Source organism: Spinacia oleracea, chromosome 1 (genome assembly GCF_020520425.1).
Source record: "Spinacia oleracea cultivar Varoflay chromosome 1, BTI_SOV_V1, whole genome shotgun sequence".
Lineage (NCBI taxonomy): Eukaryota > Viridiplantae > Streptophyta > Magnoliopsida > Caryophyllales > Amaranthaceae > Spinacia > Spinacia oleracea.
This window is the reverse complement of record NC_079487.1, coordinates 64,045,380-64,058,844: the sequence shown is the minus strand read 5'-3', so window position 1 is coordinate 64,058,844 and position 13,465 is coordinate 64,045,380. Positions and strand designations below refer to the sequence as shown.

Genomic DNA, 13,465 nt, shown 5'->3' with positions numbered 1-13,465 from the left:
GATTGAAATCGATTTAGGCGAGATTGAATTGAGAAATCGATTTTGGCGAGATTAAAATCGATTTCTTTTAAATTCAATTTCGAAGAACTTCAGCGAGATTGAATTAAGAAATCGACTGAATTGAATTTAAACGAGATTGAATTTTTTTTTTTACCTGATTCGCGAACCACAACTACCGCCACCACCATTTTTGGTTCTTTCAAGTTCGGCGACCAACGATGGAAATGCTGGGAGCAGCGGCAACGGCGGCGGCGAGCGGTGGCGGCGAGCGGCAGCGGCGAGCAACAACGGCGAGCGGCGGCGGCGAGCAGCGAACTGAGCAGCAAGAGAAGTGTTCGAAAAGGAGAGAGAGAGGAATTGAAGAGAGAGAGAGAGAGAGAGAGAGAGAGAGAGAGAATAACAGTGAAAGAATAATTAAATTGGGATATTTGTTCATAAAAATTACAAAAATGCCATTACCATATAGTGTTCTTTCCGTAAGGAAGTGTTCTTACCTAGTAAAGTGTTCTTACGAGAGTCTTATTTATTTAGGTGGAGCAACGAGATCAAGTTCCGGAGTCTACTTAAGAGGAACGAACTAAAGTTTTTAGCATTCGAAAATATGGAAAAGGCTTCTCGAGGTGACTACATTGAACATTTTATCTAGGTAGTGAAAAGTATCATAATGAAAGAAAATATTTTGTTGAATAACAATCGTACGTTTTCACAACAATGAATATTGCCTAGAGAAATCTACCTAATAACAAAGGCCAAACCTTTCACACACTACAAAAAAAGGTTCTATTTATGACGGGAAATCCCGTCATTGACCCGTCATAAAAGACCAATTATGACGGGATTACCTGTCACAAGCCCGTCATGAAAGGGGGGCGTCGTAATTGACTACCCCGTCATGACCCCGTCGCAAAAGCTTATTGTGACAGGAAAAAATCTCGTCGCAAAAGCCTATTATGACATGGAAAAATCCCGTCACAAAAGGCCAAACATGAGGGGCTAACCTCCCGTCGCAAAAAGCTAACTATGACAGGGTCACTCCCCGTCGCAAAAGGCCATGATAATGATTCTTATAGAACCTTCTAGCTTATCATGCACCTGCTAGTTATGAATCAATACAAATGATTACTACATACATACTAATACCATCAACAGATTATAAAAGTACCATCAAGTTCATTTCACAAAATCCAAATCTACAACAATGGCCCATGATTAAAACTACCACAACCAATTGTCTGATGCCCAAGAAATCAAAAATAAGACCACAATAACACTTGGTCTGATTACTGCAATTTAAATAAAATTCAAAGTTTGCAGCAGATAGTAGAAGCAAGGCACATTAGCCCAGCAGGAAGCAAGGAAGCACATAGCAGCACCAATCTGAGAAGTAACAGCATGTCAGATACTGCATATTTTTGACAAAAAAAATCACTCAGAACATGCATTTCTGTAAATTGTCAATGATCTGTAGATATACTTCAATGTTTTCTATAAACTATAAAGTCATAAAGACAAGACGAAGTCTTCTCATCGACACTGCATTTTACACAAGCACTCCAAAACCAATACAATCTCACTATGTTAGTGTATCAAGAACAAAATATTTCAGACTTAGATTAATTAGCAATATTTTTTTTGATGGAATGACACTAATTTCATGTCAGATTGATGGAATGACACTAATTTCATGTCAGATGTTTAAGAGATTCAGAAACATTAGAGTCTAGTAAAGCCTTTTTCAAGTTTGGTTTTTTCAGCCCTATTAACTGATACATTGGTCATCAAATGTATAAGTTAAGAATGTGGTAAATAGTCCTGTTGCAGAATCAAGTATATTAGTAAAGTGAGATCGACATCTTAACAACTAAGATCCCATATACATTAATCTGTAGGCCCAACTTCTAATAACACTATACTATAGCCCTTAATCTACTGGCCCAAACTATCAGATAGACAGGACAAATAAAGCAGAGAAAAGGAAAGGGCGATTAGAGTATTCTTAACTTAGGAGGAGGCCAGGAGTGCATATTCTTAACCAACGAATACTAAAGCAGATGTTTAGATGAAGAATTCAAGAAACAAACATACTGAAATACCAACCTGAATTTACAGTTGCAGACAAAGGAACAGCAGAAAACAGGTACCACAACTCATATATAACATGTGACAGTTCTTTGTACCATAAAAAAAGTAAAGCAAAGAAATTAAACTTCACAAGATTATGGAGAAAATGCATATCGTCATCAAATTTAAAGAGGAATCAATCACTTGATTAAAAGAGGGAGATTTGTAGTATTTACCTTACTTATCTCTAAAAGCATCTAGAATGGCCTGAAGTTTTCCCTCCATCTCTGGATTTTCTTGAATTGTCTTCTTGATCATTTCCTTTAAGAATTAAAAATCAAGTTAGTTGCAATATCCCATAGGGTTTCACATTTTCAAAATCCACTTATGGAACTTAAGAAAACCCCACTTATGGAACTTAAGAAATAGAGAGGAAGGAAGATAAACTTACGTGTCTTTCCACAGTTTCGGGCTTGTCTAAGATAATTCCTGTTTTGTGAGTGTCGAACCAAAACTTGGAGGATTTCCAGAACTTCCACCCTACAAAAATTCAATAAAATATATCACACTTCTAGAAAACAAAGTAATTGATGTAAACATTATAACAACTAGTACAATTACTTGCTTATACCAACTAGTACAATTTTTTATAACTAACTCTACCTGCGGAGGAAATACCAGAATCTAGTTAGACCACACTGATCAACAGTTCAACGCCAAACTCCAAAGCAAACAATTAACTGTTTACCGTTGAGCATATGATTATCCAAATTCCTTTGGGTATATATTCAGAGACTAAATAAAACTTCTCCTCAGTCCAGCAATATCCTAATGAATGAGCGAAGTTTGGATGTGACAATCTTCCCAACAAGTTCAGCTCATCCTACATTTCCAGAGACAAGAGTATGTGATAGATTAAATCTAACTCATTCCAAGTTATTCAAAATGTAGCAGCAATCTTTAAATCACAATGCAAACCATAATATATGTAATTACCTGAATTCTTTGCTGTTCTTCAGTCATTGTAAATTGGCGAACTTTGTATTGACACTGTTACACACCAATCTACCATATGCAAAGTACTCTTACCTAAGGCCTGAAATTCCAAATCAAATTTTAATTCACCTTTCCCCGAAAGTTTTAATCGATTTAACATGTTTAATTATGTAGTATGCCCTTCAAATTCAATTCTATTTCATCCTCATTTGCATTACCAAATCTTGGAAATCTTACTGTAGTTGTAATTACGTTTTAAACGACGTTTGTAGCATATTGATTGGGTCTTTTATAAAAATACCCCTTTGTGAGCAATGCAGATAACCTGTTTGATAAAATTCCCAAGTAAATTTGGGTCAGGAATTGGGAGCATATATTATTAAACATATTGGGTTAGGAATTGGGAGCATATATTATTAAACAAAAGGTTGAGGCCGAGAGCTCAATTAGTCAATTCCCACTTCTTCTAATAATATAACTATATATCAATGTTGATTAGTCAAATTTAAAACATTACTGCAGCCATTACCAATGAATCAAGACTTTAAAATAATGCTAATTCTACACATAAATTCAAATGGAATTAGGAGAATAAGAGATTGAACATAATTCACCATACTTATAACAGAGACTCTGCTATTGTATGGTTTAGAATATTCACTATGAACATGAACATACTTTTCTGATAGAACTGATGGCCTGATAGCCGTAATTTTGTACATATCCTAAATGTTCTGATTGAGTATTGAACTAATTTACAACCATAATTACCAAACAACTTGCTGCTTAATTTCAGATAAATCCAAAAAAACCTTCTAACAACTTTAATTGCAGATTATTAAAGCTAGAATTAACCAAACATCAAATTCTAGAGCAAAACAAACCACCAGATAACTAGGAGATACTAATTCGCCACTATAATGAGAAGCAATTTAGTAAAATTTGCCGATAAATCAGATTGAAGTTACAAATTCTCGGAAAAATCAAATAAACACAAATAAAATTGGAGTGACAGATTCTCAAACAAATTCAACTGGAGAGCAAAAAAACGACCATATGAGAGAGATTATATACCTGATAATACTTGAATCATTAATTTGGAGAAAACCTAATTAAAAATGCATCCGGATTTAAACTTGATAAAGCTCGATTTTAATCAAATAATCTCTGATTTGCAGCAGAATTGGACAAATAAAACTTGAATAAGCTCGATTTTATGGAGGAATTTCAAGAAATCCTGCGATTTTCATCGGTTTCTACGGAGGAGCTTCATCGCCTTCGTCGCCTTTGTTAGAGGGAGCGAAAGGAACAAAATGAGGGAGGAGAGAAAATATGACATTGCTGTAGGTTTTTAATTATCTGCGGGTAAAACTCTATCACAAAAACGACGGGATTTGGGTCTGTCGTAAAACCCACCACAAATAGCGACGGGATTTGGGCCCTATCGTAGAACCTATCACAATAACGACGGGATTTAGGCCCTGTCATTAATGGGTTGTCGTTAATAAACTGTTTTTTTGTAGTGAGAACATATGTGCATAAGCAAAAGAACATGACACTATGGCAAAAGAACATGCGATATAATATTTCACTATTTTATTATAAAAATAATATATTATTTTACTATTTATTAAAAACCTAAATAAAAAAAATACTCGTGTTCTTTTCTCGTAACCAGATGTTCTTTCAATTATATACCAGTGTTCTTAATGTGCACCATGCTCTATGTGCATCATGGTCCACCTTCTAAATTACGGATGTCGCAATTCCAAGCCTCCAATTAATTGAACTGTATTTCGTTACCCATGTCGGTGAATATCCATAAGTAGTCTAACTTTCTTTTTCTTATACGTTTAAGGAGAGGCTGTAATTTGTTTTATTGTGCGTATGGAGAAAGGGAAATGACAAAATTAATTAGATATTTCGTTTCCAACTCTCGAGTACCTCGTAGCTTTAACCAACCAATTTAGTTCACATTTATATGAAAGGCTATAGGAATATAGGATATGAATTTTGAAGTGGGAAATCATTGAAAATTTGGAATGTACTACGTACGAGTATTAGTTTTGGACGGTTAGGACCATATAATTATGGATATGTTTGTATTTGCCGGAAAATCATATGAAGTTTTGAACCACAAAACTTACAATTCCACTTGCATGGACCCGGTCCACCATAAGATTACCATGAACCAGGGTAATTAGGTAATTTTAACAGTGAGTAAATTATAGAAACTGTAGGTTCTGTAAAGTAACTATATCTCCGGAATAATAACTATTAACATAATAATGATAAGAATAACTATTCTATCCAAAGAGTAACTATATCATATAGAAAAGTAATTTTAACTGTAAAACAATTACTACTATATATTCATTCTTGCAGACAAAAACAGTAAATTATAGAAACTATAGGTTCTGTAAATTAACTATATTTTCAGAATAGTAACTATAAAATAAAGAATAATAATAATAATAATAATAATAAATAATAATCCTCTCAAAAACAGGCGATTAGGGCACGATGTTTACGTGCGTTTAAGGCTCCCTCCTCGTCGATCATCCAGGGATCTCCGGCGTCGGCGTCGGTGTGCCGGGGTCAGGCGAGGGCGGTCAGGTGTCAGGCGACGGCGTTCAAGCGGTTTCCAGGCGGTTTCGTGGGGGTTTTCGCAGGTTGTTAGCAACGATTTTCGCAGCCTTTTCCGGTGGTTAAGCAGGCATTTCCGGTGGTTTTCAGGGGGCTTATGTGTCGGCGGTTTTCAGGCATTTCCGGTGGTTTAGCGCGGCTTCAGTTTCAGGTTCGTGGGTTCGTCAGTTCGGCAGTTCGGCAGTTTCAGTTTGGGTTTCATTTTGGGTTTTCAAACATTTCCGGTGGCTTTTCAGTTGTTCGGTGGTTTGGGTTTCAGTCTGGGTTTCAGTTCCGTTCGAGAGTTTCAAGTGCGTTTGTTCGTAAGTTCGTGGGTTGTTCCGTTTCAGTCTGGTTCGCAGGTTGGTGTTGCGTTTTGGTTTTGGTGTTGCAGTTTATGTTTTTGGTGTTGCAGTTTGTGTTTCGATCATTTCCCGGCAATTTGGAGATCACTTTGGGGTTCTGTTTCAGTCGTGGGTTTCAGTTTGGTGCTCAGCTTCATTTTGGGGTTCTCTTGGGCGTTTCGATCTTCTCTTGTGTGCAACAACCGTGATTGTTGTTCGTGAGTGTTTTGTTCACTTGGGTGTTTTGATCGTGAGTGTGCAACAACCGTGAGTGTGTTCTCTTGGGTGATTTGTCCTCTTGGGTTTGCTGTGTGGTGTTCGTTGGTGTTCGTTGGTTGAAGTTACTTTTTGGTTGAAGTGCTTTGTTATGGCGGCTTCCGTAGAGAAGTTTCATTGCCCTTTTGTGGGTCTTAGCGGGTGCCAGGATGGAGGTGGGCGTGGTTTGGTGAGGAGTTCTCTGATCACTCACTTACGTGATCGACATTGTTGCACTGGTGTGCGGGATGTAACCCGTCATTCCCTTACTACCAATTTGCAGGTTTTTACTACGGCTGAGGTGACCTTTCGTCGTATGGGAATTTGGTTATGTGGAGATTGTTTCAAGACGCATACTCATCGTATTAGGTGTCGTCATGGCAGTGGTTCTAGTACGGTTTTTGTGGACCCACCTGATTCTGGGGATGGTACTATTCGTTTTACTCTCTACGGTATTCAAAAACCGCAAGCTCCTGCTTCCGAGCTGTCTACTTCTGTTGCGCCTCGAGAACATCATTTTTCTTTTGATGTTGCTCTTCTAAACACTTTATGGTCCAAGCGGCTGCGTTCTGTGAAATCCATCCCTCCCAAATGTCGTTTGGGTTTTTCGCGAGTTCTGAAAGGGGCGCTTGATAAGGTGATTTGCAGGCCAGATGACATCGCTTGTTGGGTTCAGTTGCTCGTGTTACCTCTTTGTGTCCTCAAGACTTTTTCTCCACGAAGTAATCGTGAGTGTTCCTCCGGCGTTAGGCGGCGGCAACAGGAAGAGAGTATCACCTCTGCTATTCGTTCTTGGGGTGTGCCTGGTGGTTCTGAGCAACTTGTCATAGACACATTGGCTAGTGTGTCTCCCCCTCTATTGGATGTTGACGACGACCATGGTTTGGCGGAGCGTAATATTAAGCAATGCAAGAGAAAGATTTCTGACGGTCACTACACTGCTGCCGTTAGGGTTCTTTCTTCCTCAGGTCTTGCCCCTTACAATGATGCTACTCTTGCAGATTTGCAAGCAAAGCACCCTTCCGTTCCGGTCCCTACCTTACCGGATATCCCTGTTGATCACCACCTTATTGCTTCCTCCGCTGTTGTTTTGGAGCAGATTATGGGCTTTCCGCGTGGTACTTCGTGCGGTAGAGATGGCTTGCGTGCTCAACACCTTTTGGATTGCTTGGGTGGTGCTGCTGTAGCTGTTTCTGATGAGTTGGTGGATGCTATCACTCAGGTTGTTAATCTCTTTCTTGCTGGAAAGTGTCCCGCTGAGCTTGGAGGATACATTGCTAGTGCTCCTCTTACGCCACTTATTAAGCCTGGTGGGGGTATTCGGCCTATTGCCGTGGGCACTATTTGGAGGCGCCTTGTTTCTAAGGTCGGGGCAGCTTTGATTGGTCCGCGTTTAGAAAACTAATTTGGAGGTCTTCAGTTTGGAGTTGGGGTTCCAGCTGGTGGTGAGGCCATTCTCCATGCTGTCAATCGGTTGGTTGAGGCTCGTGGGGCTGATGTTGGCCTCTCTATGTTATTGGTGGATTTTCGGAATGCGTTCAATTTAGTTGATCGTTCGGCTTTGTTGCGTGAGGTACGGCTTCATTGTCCTGCTCTTTCGCGTTGGGTTGAATTCTGCTACTCTTCTCCAGCGCGGCTGTATTATGGGGAGCATACCTTGTGGTCTTGTCAGGGTGTACAGCAAGGGGATCCTCTCGGCCCTTTGCTTTTTTCTCTGGTTCTACATCCATTGGTGTGTCGAATCAGAGACTCATTTGATCTATCTCTTCAGGCTTGGTACTTGGACGATGGCACTATCGTTGGTGACACTTTGGTGGTTGGTCAGGTCTTGGAGTTGATTTTGGAGGAGGGTCCTCATTTAGGTCTCCATGTTAATGTTGAGAAGACGGAGGTTTTCTGGCCTTCGGAGGACCCCCGCAGTCGTCTAGAGGGTGTCTTTCCTACGGATATTGCTCGTCCTGCGCTTGGTGTTAAGTTGCTTGGTGGCCCAGTCAGTACGGATTCCTCTTTTTGTAAGGAGTTGGTTTCGCAGCGTGTGTCGAAGGCTGTTGTGTTGATGGATGCTGTAGCCAAGCTTAATGATCCCCAGTGTGAGTTGTTGCTTCTTCGTGCGTGTACTGGAGTTTCTAAACTCTACTTTGCTATGCGCACTTGTCCGCCTCATCTTTTCGAAGCGGCCCAATTATCCTTTGATGTGGCTTTGCGGGCTTCTTTAGAGCGCATCGTGACTGCTTCGGGACCTGGTTTCGGTGACTGGCAATGGCGCCTTTCCACCTTGCCTTATTCTTATGGAGGATTGGGTGTTTATTCAGCTGGTGATGTTCGGCATTATGCTTTTCTTGCATCCCGTTTGCAGTCTTCTGGTTTGCAGGATTCGCTTCTTCGGCTTTCGGGTGTTGATGGTCCGGGACCGGCCTTTGACGATGCTCTTGGTCTTTTCAATAGGACCGTGGAGACCGACCTTATGCGTAGCCCTAGTGAGATCGCTGCCCCCAGACTCATGAAGAAATTGGCAGACATATATTTCACGAAGGTTACTGCTGATGCGGAATCCGCCTTCTCCTTATCTTCGCGTCTTGTTGCCCTATGGAAATCACAGCAGGGGGATCACTCCTCGGCTTGGTTGCGGGCAGTCCCCATCTCGGGGTTAGGCCAGACTATGAACGGTAAGACTTATTGTTCGGTTCTTTGCTATCGGTTGGGTATTCCGTTGTTCTCTTATTCGACGCCGTGTTCTGCTTGCTCTCGGGTTTTCGACGGGGACATTTATGGGGATCATGCCGTGTCTTGTGCTGGGATTGTGGGTATCAAACATCGGCATAATGTTGTTCGTGATACCCTTTTGGATATTTGCTATCGGTCGGGGATTTCTGCTCGCAAGGAGGTTGATGTTGGGCTGACTAGTGAGAGTGATGGAGCTCTTCGTCCTGCAGATATACTGCTTTACTCATGGGATGGTGGTCTGGATGTGTGTGTTGACTTGACTGGGTCTTCCCCTATGACGCAATCTGGGTTGTCAGGCTTCGTTCCGGGTCGGGTTGTGGCGGTTGCAGCGCAGCGGAAGCAGAATAAGTATGGGGCACGTTGTAGGGCTTTGGGTTACGGTTTCTTCCCTTTTTCCTTCTCTTCTTTTGGGGAATTAGAGAAAGGGGCTGTTTCTTTGCTGAATCGGGTCCAGGCGTACTCCAGGGCTCAAGTCATTGGGGCACGGGCAGCTGCCCACATTTTCAGCAGGATCGGGTTCGCCATAGCTAGAGGAGTGAGGGCCCAGATTGTATCTCGGCTCCCCTCCAACTTCTTGTAGTTCATTTGATCTTTGTAGCTTGTTAAGCTTGTAACGTTTTATAATAATAATAATAATAATAATAATAATAATAATAATAATAATAATAATAATAATATAGTAATTTCGATGAGAACAATTATTCTATCCAAAGATTAACTATATTATATAGAAAAATAACTTTAGTTGTAAAACAATTACTATATTATAAAAATAAACAATATGATATAGATGGTTTAGAGGTCATATAGTAATTTTTTCTATTATATATCACATAATTACTGAAATATAAAAGAGTAACTATATCAAAAGTAACAGTAATTATAACTCTTGAACAATAATAAAGAAAACATTAACTACTTGGTTAGTTGTTTTAGCTACGACATTCTTATTCTTTGCATCTATTAAATAAACCATGTTAAACTCAAATGTTTTTTGAACTAAAAAATACTAATCGACACGTTCACGTGGACCACGTCTCTTTTTTCCACAAACACATCATGTCCTTCCTCTACCACGTTCTTGGTTTCCATTGTTGTCAGGATTTTCTTCTTCTCCTCCTGCTTTTGTTTTCCTTGCAGAATTTATTCTTTGCACGCTTTCAATTCTGGGTGCATCATCTTTGTATTTCTGAATCAATAATATTTAAACTAAGTTAATAATTTAACATTTAAATATGAAAAAATAACATAGTAACTATGTAAAACGCGTGGTTTCTATTATGCATCAGATAGTAACTCTTACAATTAACGATGGTAAAATACTTGCAGAATTGCATATATATTTATTGTTATTGTTATAGTCATATAGTTACTGTCAAAATAATATAGTCACTTTTATTAATAATAACATGGAGTACAAAGAAAGATCATAAAAAGAACATAATAATAAGATAATAACTACTTAAAATATATAGTTACTATTATACATGATATAGTAACTCTTAATATTAATGATAGTCATATACGAGCAAGGTTGTAGATATAGTTATTGTTATGATCATATAGTTGTTGTGATCATAACATAGTAACTCTTATTATTAATAACATAGAAGACAACAAAGAACATAAAAAGAACATTATAATATACATAAAAAACTATACCAAACATATTAGTTACTATAATACAAGATATAATACCTATAAATATTATTGATGGTCATTTAGTCACAGAGTTGCAGACATAGTTGATGTGATAATAATATAGTAACTCTATCCATAATACAGTAACTATATCATTAAAAATATAGAATAACATAAAAACATGCACATAACGTAATAAACTAACATAGTACCTATTTAAAAAATATAGTAACTATATAAATAATATAGTAACTATTGAAGAAAATAAACATATGGTAACAAATCATGACAAAATAAACATAGTACCTATTTCAAACATATAGTAACTATATAAGACAAAGTAACTAATATAATAATATAGTAACTATTGTACACATATAGTAACCATTATAATCACACAACAACTAGCTTAACATATAGTGACTATTATTGTAATATTACTACTATTGTACAAATATAGTAACCATTATAATCATATAGTCACTATCTAAGAAGCAGACAAAAATACACTCGAAATAACATAGTACATAATGTAATCGTATAGTAACTATTATTTATCAAAAAGTCACTATAAACTGTTCTTAACATAGTAACTATCTTAAACACATAGTTATTGTTTTAAATTTATAATAACTTTCTAAAAAATATAGTAACTATTTTAAACACATAGTTACTGTTTTAAAGTTATAGTAACTTTTTAAAAAATATAGTTACTCTAAAAACTACTACTAACATAAACACAACGAATATTACAATGACTATTAAAAACATTATTTTGCAACATAAATTAAAGGTAACTATATCATTTATATACTAACTATATGAAACACTAACCCTAATTTCACACAAACAACAAACACTATTTCTACCTCTTGTGCTTTGCTGCATCAATTCTTAAAGTTCACAGCTTTTGTCTCTTTTTTCTAAATTTAAGGCATTATTTCTTCTTATACAAATGATATTGTAAAGTATTTTTGGAGATTCGTCACTAGATAGTGCAACTTTAGGACCTGGAATAACATGTGATTAATACTTCGTATTATTTTCTTATACAAATATCAAATATATAGTAACTATATAAACCATATAGTAACTATATAAAACATATAGTGACTATTATTAAAATATAGTAACTATTGAACACATATAGTAACCATTATAATCATATAGTCACTATCTAAGAAGCGGACAAATACATACTCTAAATAACATAGTACATAATGTAATTGTATATTAACTATTATTTATCAAAAAGTCACTATAAACTGTTCATAACATAATAACTATCTTAAACACATAGTTACTGTTTTAAACTTATAATACTTTCTAAAAAATATAGTGACTATTTTAAACACATAGTTACTGTTTTAAAGTTATAGTAACTTTAAAAAAAAAAATAGTTACTCTAAAAACTACTATTAACATAAACACAACGAACATTCCAGTGACTATTAAAAACACTATTTCGCAACATAAATTAAAGGTGACTATATCATTTATATACTAACTATGTGAAACACTAACCCTAATTTCAACAAAACAACAAACATTTCGAATCACTCAACAAAATAATAACTATTGTACACATATAGTAACTGTTGTACACATATAGTAACCATTAAAATAATATAGTAACTATTGTACACATATAGTAACCATTAAAATTACATAGTACCTCTTTAAACCATATAGTTACTGTATTAATCATATAGTTACTATTTAAAATCGTGAAGTCACTGATCGAATTCGCGAAGTGAAAACGATACTTCGGTAAAACACAAACATTAATTTCTTCAAAACAACAAATATTTTCAATTTTAAATAAAAATAGGCTTAAAATTCTTTAAAAAACAACAAACCGAGATGTGATCTCTAAAAATTCTTGCGAAGATTTGTAGGCGAGCGCAAATTCTTCGATTCGATTTCGGCAACGACGAAACTCCTTCTTGATCTATTACTTCCTCCAATTTTTCCTCATCTAATAGATCCAATCATAAGAATTATAAGATAATTACGAAAAAAATCGAACAAAACATAGAAATTTGGGCTAAATTTTGAAAACCATAGAGAGAAAATGAAGAGAGAGAAAATGAAAGAGAATGAACAGAATGTAGATCTGGAAATTTGAAAAATAAAAAAGTTTAAAACGTATATAAAGTGGGCTAGACACAAATCGCATTAAAACTCTTCAAAACACATAGTAACTCTTTAAAACACATAGTTACTGTAATACGCATATAGTTATTATTTAAAATTACAAAATAACTGTCACGTGACAATTACATATATATGTTACACATACAAATTACTCCGTTGCCCTGGTCCACGCTAAGTTAGCATGGACCAGGTTTATACTTAGCGTGGACCAGGTTTATATTAGTGTAAATTCAAAACCTATATGGAGATAGAACATGAAATTTTCTTTTACATCCAAGTATCAAAATCACTATAAGTAAAAATAAAGTGTAATTTATCTTGAATATCTTGAATGGGATTAAAAAAAAGAACCCAGAAATTTGAGTTTTTATACTCGGAGCAACCATTGACAATGATGGGTACGATCCCGTTCAGGTGTTCTCGAGGTTTAGACCAGATCGAAACCCAACATTAAATTGAATAATCAGAATACTAACCAGTTCTTCTTACATAGTCCCGTACTGTCTGTTTTGACCCATACCAATATTTAAAGAGCCTTTACATAACAAATTTGATCTCTCAAATTCCTATTACTTTAGAAATAGTTTTAGTGTTAGAACTTTATAAGTACTAGTGTCACACATACTACGACATGAAATTTTATTATAAATCTGCCTTTATTG

General features: G+C 36.5%; 1 long non-coding RNA gene across 3 annotated transcripts; it reads right to left on the bottom strand.

Moving 5' to 3' along the window:
- Positions 1-1,150: 1,150 nt before the first annotated feature.
- LOC110791978 (uncharacterized) lies at positions 1,151-4,439 on the bottom strand. 3 transcript variants are annotated; one of them, XR_002534265.2, is made up of 7 exons: positions 4,132-4,439; positions 3,295-3,382; positions 3,058-3,157; positions 2,725-2,944; positions 2,513-2,601; positions 2,298-2,382; positions 1,151-1,377 (listed from the first exon to the last, which is right to left on the bottom strand). It is a non-coding gene; the product is annotated as an uncharacterized lncRNA (long non-coding RNA). The 3 variants fall into 3 exon arrangements; XR_002534264.2 differs by having other exon boundaries at positions 3,310-3,382; positions 4,132-4,438; XR_002534263.2 differs by lacking the exon at positions 3,295-3,382 and having other exon boundaries at positions 4,132-4,434.
- Between the last annotated feature and the right edge of the window lie 9,026 nt (positions 4,440-13,465).